Genomic DNA, 8,462 nt, shown 5'->3' on the forward strand with positions numbered 1-8,462 from the left:
CCCGTGCTGTTCCTGCCCTGTGAGTGTTTGATGGGACAGTGTAGAGGGAGCTTTACTCTATATCTAACCCGTGCTGCACCTGCCCTGGGAGTGTTTGATGGGACAGTGTAGAGGGAGCTTTACTCTGTATCTAACCCGTGCTGTACCTGCCCTGGGAGTGTTTGATGGGACAGTGTAGAGGGAGCTTTACTCTGTATCTAACCCGTGCTGTACCTGCCCTGGGAGTGTTTGATGGGGACGGTGTAGAGGGAACTTTACTCTGTATCTAACCCGTGCTGTAACTGCCCTGGGAGTGTATGATGGGACGGTGTAGAGGGAGCTTTCCTCTGTATCTAACCCGTTCTGTACCTGCCCTGGGAGTGTTTGATGGGGACAATGTAGAGGGAGCTTTACTCTGTATCTAACCCGTGCTGTACCTGCCCTGGGAGTGTTTGATGGGACAGTGTAGAGGGAGCTTTACTCTGTATCTAACCCGTGCTGTACCTGCCCTGGGATTGTTTGTTGGGACAGTGTAGAGGGAGATTTACTCTGTATCTAATCCCGTGCTGCACCTGCCCTGGGAGTGTTTGATGAGACAGTGTAGAGGGAGCTTTACTCTGTATCTAAACCGTGCTGTACCTGCCCTGGGAGTGTTTGATGGGGACAGTGTAGAGGGAGCTTTACTCTGTATCTAACCCGTGCTGTACCTGTCCTGGGAGTGTTTGATGGGGACAGTGTAGAGGAAGCTTTACTCTGTATCTAACCCGTGCTGTACCTGCCCTGGGAGTGATTGATGGGGACAGTATAGAGGGAGCTTTACTCTGTATCTAACCCGTGCTGTACCTGCCCTGGGCGTGTTTGATGGGGACAGTGTAGAGGGAGCTTTACTCTGCATCTAACCCGTGCTGTACCTGCCCTGGGAGTGTTTGATGGGACAGTGTAGAGCGAGCTATACTCTGTATCTAACCCGTGCTGTACCTGCCCTGGGAGTGTTTGATGGGGACAGTGTAGAGGGAGCTTTACTCTGTATCTAACCCGTGCTGTACCTGCCCTGGGAGTGTTTCATGGGACAGTGTAGAGGGAGCTTTACTCTGTATCTAACCCCGTGCTGTACCTGCCCTGGGAGTGTTTGATGGGGACAGTGTAGAGGGAGCTTTACTCTGTATCTAACCAGTGCTGTACCTGCCCTGGGAGTGTTTGTTGGGGACAGTGTGGAGGGAGCTTTACTCTGTACCCAACCCGTGCTGTACCTGCCCTGGGAGTGTTTGTTGGGACAGTGTAGAGGGAGCTTTACTCTGTATCTAACCCGTGCTGTACCTGCCCTGGGAGTGTTTGATAGGACAGTGTAGAGGGAGCTTTACTCTGTATCTAACCCGTGCTGTACCTGCCCTGGGAGTGTTTGATGCGACAGTGGAGAGGGAGCTTTACTCTGTATCTAACCCGTGCTGTACCTGCCCTGGGAGTGTTTGATGGGGACAGTGTAGAGGGAGCTTTACTCAGTATCTAACCCGCACTGTACCTGCCCTGGGAGTGTTTGATGCGACAGTGTAGAGGGAGCTTTACTCTGTATCTAACCCGTGCTGTACCTGCCCTGGGAGTGTTTGATGGGACAGTGTAGAGGGAGCTTTACTCTGTATCTAACACGTGCTGTACCTGTCCTGGGAGTGTTTGATGGGGAAAGTGCAGAGGGAGCTTTACTCTGTATCTAACCCGTGCTGTACCTGCCCTGGGAATGCTTCATGGGGACAGTGTAGAGGGAGCTTTACTCTGTATCTAACCCGTGCTGTACCTGTCCTGGGAGTGTTTGATGGGGACAGTGTAGAGGGAGCTTTACTCTGTATCTAACCCGTGCTGTACCTGCCCTGGGAGTGTTTGATGAGACAGTGTAGAGGGAGCTTTACTCTGCATCTAACCCGTGCTGTACCTGCCCTGGGAGTGTTTGATGGGACAGTGTAGAGGGAGCTTTACTCTGTATCAACCCGTGCTGTACCTGCCCTGGGAGTGTTTGATGGGAGAGTGCAGAGGGAGCTTTACTCTGTATCTAACCCGTGCTCAACCTGCCCTTGGAGTGTTTGATGGGACAGTGTAGAGGGAGCTTTACTCTGTATCTAACCCGTGCTGTACCTGCCCTGGGAGTGTTTGATGGGACAGTGTAGAGGGTGATTTACTCTGTACCTAACCCGTGCTGTACCTGCCCTGGGAGTGTTTGATGGGGACGGTGTAGAGGGAACTTTACTCTGTATCTAACCCGTGCTGTAACTGCCCTGGGAGTGTTTGATGGGACGGTGTAGAGGGTGCTTTACTCTGTATCTAACCCGTTCTGTACCTGCCCTGGGAGTGTTTGATGGGGACAGTTTAGAGGGAGCTTTACTCTGTATCTAACCCGTGCTGTACCTGCCCTGGGAGTGTTTGATGGGAAAGTGTAGAGGGAGCTTTACTCTGTATCTAACCCGTACTTTAACTGCCCTGGGAGTGTTTGTTGGGACAGTGTAGAGGGAGTTTTACTCTGTATCTAAACCCGTGCTGCACCTGCCCTGGGAGTGTTTGATGAGACAGTGTAGAGGGAGCTTTACTCTGTATCTAACCCGTGCTGTACCTGCCCTGGGAGTGTTTGATGGGGACAGTGTAGAGGGAGCTTTACTCTGTATCTAACCCGTGCTGTACCTGCCCTGGGAGTGTTTGATGGAGATCCTGTAGAGGAAGCTTTACTCTGTATCTAACCCGTGCTGTACCTGCCCTGGGAGTGTTTGATGCGGACAGTGCAGAGGGAGCTTTACTCTGTATCTAACCCGTGCTGTACCTGCCCTGGGAGTGTTTGATGGGGACAGTGTAGAGGGAGCTTTACTCTGTATCTAACCCGTGCTGTACCTGCCCTGGGAGTGTTTGATGGGACAGTGTAGAGGGAGCTTTACTCTGTATCTAACCCGTGCTGTACCTGCCCTGGGAGTGTTTGATGGGACAGTGTAGAGGGAGCTTTACTCTGTATCTAACCCGTGCTGTACCTGCCCTGGGAGTGTTTGATGGGTCAGTGTAGAGGGAGCTTTACTCTGTATCAAACCCGTGCTGTACCTGCCCTGGGAGTGTTTGATGGGACAGTGTAGAGGGAGCTTTACTCTGTATCTAACCCGTGCTGTACCGGCCCTGGGAGTGTTTGATGGGGACGGTGTAGAGGGAACTTTACTCTGTATCTAACCCGTACTGTACCTGCCCTGGGAGTGTATGATGGGGACGGTGTAGAGGGAACTTTACTCTGTATCTAACCCGTGCTGTAACTGCCGTGGGAGTGTTTGATGGGACGGTGTAGAGGGAGATTTACTCTGTATCTAACCCGTTCTGTACCTGCCTTGGGAGTGTTTGATGGGGTCAATGTAGAGGGAGCTTTACTCTGTATCTAACCCGTGCTGTACCTGCCCTGGGAGTGTTTGATGGGACAGTGTAGAGGGAGCTTTACTCTGTATCTAACCCGTGCTGTACCTGCCCTGGAAGTGTTTGTTGGGACAGTGGAGAGGGAGATTTAATCTGCATCTCACCCCGCGCTGCACCTGCCCTGGGAGTGTTTGATGAGACAGTGTAGAGGGACCTTTACTCTGTATCTAACCCGTGCTGTACCTGCCCTGGGAGTGTTTGATGGGGACAGTGTAGAGGGAGCTTTACTCTGTATCTAACCCGTGCTGTACCTGTCCTAGGAGTGTTTGATGGGGACAGTGTAGAGGAAGCTTTACTCTGTATCTAACCCGTGCTGTACCTGCCCTGGGAGTGTTTGATGGGGACAGTGTAGAGGGAGCTTTACTCTGTATCTAACCCGTGCTGTACCTGCCCTGGGAGGGTTTGATGCGGACAGTGTAGAGGGAGCTTTACTCTGTATCTAACCCGTGCTGTACCTGCCCTGGGAGTGTTTGATGGGACAGTGTAGAGGGAGCTTTACTCTGTATCTAACCCGTGCTGTACCTGCCCTGGGAGTGTTTGATGGGGACAGTGTAGAGGGAGCTTTACTCTGTATCTAACCCCGTGCTGTATCTGCCCTGGGAGTGTTTGATGGGACAGTGTAGAGGGAGCTATACTCTGTATCTAACCCGTGCTGTACCTGCCCTGGGAGTGTTTCATGGGACAGTGTAGAGGGAGCTTTACTCTGTATCTAACCCCGTGCTGTATCTGCCCTGGGAGTGTTTGATGGGGACAGTGTAGAGGGAGCTTTACTCTGTATCTAACCAGTGCTGTACCTGCCCTGGGAGTGTTTTTTGGGGACAGTGTAGAGGGAGCTTTACTCTGTACCCAACCCGTGCTGTACCTGCCCTGGGAGTGTTTGATGGGACAGTGTAGAGGGAGCTTTAACATGTATCTAACCTGTGCTCTACCTGCCCTGGGAGTGTTTGATGGGACAGTGTAGAGGGAGCTTTACTCTGTATCTAACCCGTGCTGTACCTGCCCTGGGAGTGTTTGATGGGATAGTGTAGAGGGAGGTTTACTCTGTATCTAACCCGTGCTGTACCTGCCCTGGGAGTGTTTGATGGGACAGTGTAGAGGGAGCTTTACTCTGTATTTAACCCGTGCTGTACCGGCCCTGGGAGTGTTTGATGGGGACGGTGTAGAGGGAACTTTACTCTGTATCTAACCCGTGCTGTACCTGCACTGGGAGTGTTTGATGGGGACGGTGTGCAGGGAACTTTACTCTGTATCTAACCCGTGCTGTAACTGCCCTGGGAGTGTTTGATGGGACGGTGTAGAGGGAGCTTTACTCTGTATCTAACCCGTTCTGTACCTGCCCTGGGAGTGTTTGATGGGGACAGTGTAGAGGGAGCTTTACTCTGTATCTAACCCGTGCTGTACATGCCCTGGGAGTGTTTGATGGGACAGTGTAGAGGGAGCTTTACTCTGTATCTAACCCGTGCTGTACCTGCCCTGGGAGTGTTTGATGAGACAGTGTAGAGGGAGCTTTACTCTGTATCTAACCCGTGCTGTAACTGCCCTGGGAGTGTTTGATGGGACGGTGTAGAGGGAGCTTTACTCTGTATCTAACCCGTACTTTAACTGCCCTGGGAGTGTTTGTTGGGACAGTGTAGAGGGAGTTTTACTCTGTATCTAACCCCGTGCTGCACCTGCCCTGGGAGTGTTTGATGAGACAGTGTAGAGGGAGCTTTACTCTGTATCTAACCCGTGCTGTACCTGCCCTGGGAGTGTTTGATGGGGACAGTGTAGAGGGAGCTTTACTCTGTATCTAACCCGTGCTGTACCTGCCCTGGGAGTGTTTGATGGGGACAGTGTAGAGGAAGCTTTACTCTGTATCTAACCCGTGCTGTACCTGCCCTGGGAGTGTTTCATGGGACAGTGTAGAGGGAGCTTTACTCTGTATCTAACCCCGTGCTGTATCTGCCCTGGGAGTGTTTGATGGGGACAGTGTAGAGGGAGCTTTACTCTGTATCTAACCAGTGCTGTACCTGCCCTGGGAGTGTTTTTTGGGGACAGTGTAGAGGGAGCTTTACTCTGTACCCAACCCGTGCTGTACCTGCCCTGGGAGTGTTTGATGGGACAGTGTAGAGGGAGCTTTAACCTGTATCTAACCTGTGCTCTACCTGCCCTGGGAGTGTTTGATGGGACAGTGTAGAGGGAGCTTTACTCTGTATCTAACCCGTGCTGTCCCTGCCCTGGGAGTCTTTGATGGGACAGTGTAGAGGGAGCTTTACTCTGTATCTAACCCGTGCTGTACCTGCCCTGGGAGTGTTTGATGGGATAGTGTAGAGGGAGCTTTACTCTGTATCTAACCCGTGCTGTACCTGCCCTGGGAGTGTTTGATGGGACAATGTAGAGGGAGCTTTACTCTGTATTTAACCCGTGCTGTACCGGCCCTGGGAGTGTTTGATGGGGACGGTGTAGAGGGAACTTTACTCTGTATCTAACCCGTGCTGTACCTGCACTGGGAGTGTTTGATGGGGACGGTGTGCAGGGAACTTTACTCTGTATCTAACCCGTGCTGTAACTGCCCTGGGAGTGTTTGATGGGACGGTGTAGAGGGAGCTTTACTCTGTATCTAACCCGTTCTGTACCTGCCCTGGGAGTGTTTGATGGGGACAGTGTAGAGGGAGCTTTACTCTGTATCTAACCCGTGCTGTACATGCCCTGGGAGTGTTTGATGGGACAGTGTAGAGGGAGCTTTACTCTGTATCTAACCCGTGCTGTACCTGCCCTGGGAGTGTTTGATGAGACAGTGTAGAGGGAGCTTTACTCTGTATCTAACCCGTGCTGTAACTGCCCTGGGAGTGTTTGATGGGACGGTGTAGAGGGAGCTTTACTCTGTATCTAACCCGTACTTTAACTGCCCTGGGAGTGTTTGTTGGGACAGTGTAGAGGGAGTTTTACTCTGTATCTAACCCCGTGCTGCACCTGCCCTGGGAGTGTTTGATGAGACAGTGTAGAGGGAGCTTTACTCTGTATCTAACCCGTGCTGTACCTGCCCTGGGAGTGTTTGATGGGGACAGTGTAGAGGGAGCTTTACTCTGTATCTAACCCGTGCTGTACCTGCCCTGGGAGTGTTTGATGGGGACAGTGTAGAGGGAGCTTTACTCTGTATCTAACCCATGCTGTACCTGCCCTGGGAGTGTTTGATGGGACAGTGTAGAGGGAGCTTTACTCTGTATCTAACCCGTGCTGTACCTGCCCTGGGAGTGTTTGATGGGACAGTGTAGAGGGAGCTTTACTCTGTATCTAACCCGTGCTGTACCTGCCCTGGGAGTGTTTGATTGGTCAGTGTAGAGGGAGCTTTACTCTGTATCAAACCCGTGCTGTACCTGCCCTGGGAGTGTTTGATGGGACAGTGTAGAGGGAGCTTTACTCTGTATCTAACCCGTGCTGTACCGGCCCTGGGAGTGTTTGATGGGGACGGTGTAGAGGGAACTTTACTCTGTATCTAACCCGTACTGTACCTGCCCTGGGAGTGTATGATGGGGACGGTGTAGAGGGAACTTTACTCTGTATCTAACCCGTGCTGTAACTGCCGTGGGAGTGTTTGATGGGACGGTGTAGAGGGAGATTTACTCTGTATCTAAACCGTTCTGTACCTGCCTTGGGAGTGTTTGATGGGGTCAATGTAGAGGGAGCTTTACTCTGTATCTAACCCGTGCTGTACCTGCCCTGGGAGTGTTTGATGGGACAGTGTAGAGGGAGCTTTACTCTGTATCTAACCCGTGCTGTACCTGCCCTGGAAGTGTTTGTTGGGACAGTGGAGAGGGAGATTTAATCTGCATCTCACCCCGCGCTGCACCTGCCCTGGGAGTGTTTGATGAGACAGTGTAGAGGGACCTTTACTCTGTATCTAACCCGTGCTGTACCTGCCCTGGGAGTGTTTGATGGGGACAGTGTAGAGGGAGCTTTACTCTGTATCTAACCCGTGCTGTACCTGTCCTAGGAGTGTTTGATGGGGACAGTGTAGAGGAAGCTTTACTCTGTATCTAACCCGTGCTGTACCTGCCCTGGGAGTGTTTGATGGGGACAGTGTAGAGGGAGCTTTACTCTGTATCTAACCCGTGCTGTACCTGCCCTGGGAGTGTTTGATGCGGACAGTGTAGAGGGAGCTTTACTCTGTATCTAACCCGTGCTGTACCTGCCCTGGGAGTGTTTGATGGGACAGTGTAGAGGGAGCTTTACTCTGTATCTAACCCGTGCTGTACCTGCCCTGGGAGTGTTTGATGGGGACAGTGTAGAGGGAGCTTTACTCTGTATCTAACCCCGTGCTGTATCTGCCCTGGGAGTGTTTGATGGGACAGTGTAGAGGGAGCTATACTCTGTATCTAACCCATGCTGTACCTGCCCTGGGAGTGTTTCATGGGACAGTGTAGAGGGAGCTTTACTCTGTATCTAACCCCGTGCTGTATCTGCCCTGGGAGTGTTTGATGGGGACAGTGTAGAGGGAGCTTTACTCTGTATCTAACCAGTGCTGTACCTGCCCTGGGAGTGTTTTTTGGGGACAGTTTAGAGGGAGCTTTACTCTGTATCTAACCCGTGCTGTACCTGGCCTGGGAGTGTTTGATGGGACAGTGTAGAGGGAGCTTTAACCTGTATCTAACCTGTGCTCTACCTGCCCTGGGAGTGTTTGATGGGACAGTGTAGAGGGAGCTTTACTCTGTATCTAACCCGTGCTGTACCTGCCCTGGGAGTCTTTGATGGGACAGTGTAGAGGGAGCTTTACTCTGTATCTAACCCGTGCTGTACCTGCCCTGGGAGTGTTTGATGGGATAGTGTAGAGGGAGCTTTATTCTGTATCTAACCCGTGCTGTACCTGCCCTGGGAGTGTTTGATGGGACAGTGTAGAGGGAGCTTTACTCTGTATTTAACCCGTGCTGTACCGGCCCTGGGAGTGTTTGATGGGGACGGTGTAGAGGGAACTTTACTCTGTATCTAACCCGTGCTGTACGTGCACTGGGAGTGTTTGATGCGGACGGTGTGCAGGGAACTTTACTCTGTATCTAACCCGTGCTGTAACTGCCCTGGGA

The sequence above is a fragment of the Somniosus microcephalus genome, unplaced genomic scaffold (assembly GCF_052327205.1).
Source record: "Somniosus microcephalus isolate GS21.2 unplaced genomic scaffold, FLI_Smic_1.0 unresolved_chr1, whole genome shotgun sequence".
Classification (NCBI taxonomy): domain Eukaryota; kingdom Metazoa; phylum Chordata; class Chondrichthyes; order Squaliformes; family Somniosidae; genus Somniosus; species Somniosus microcephalus.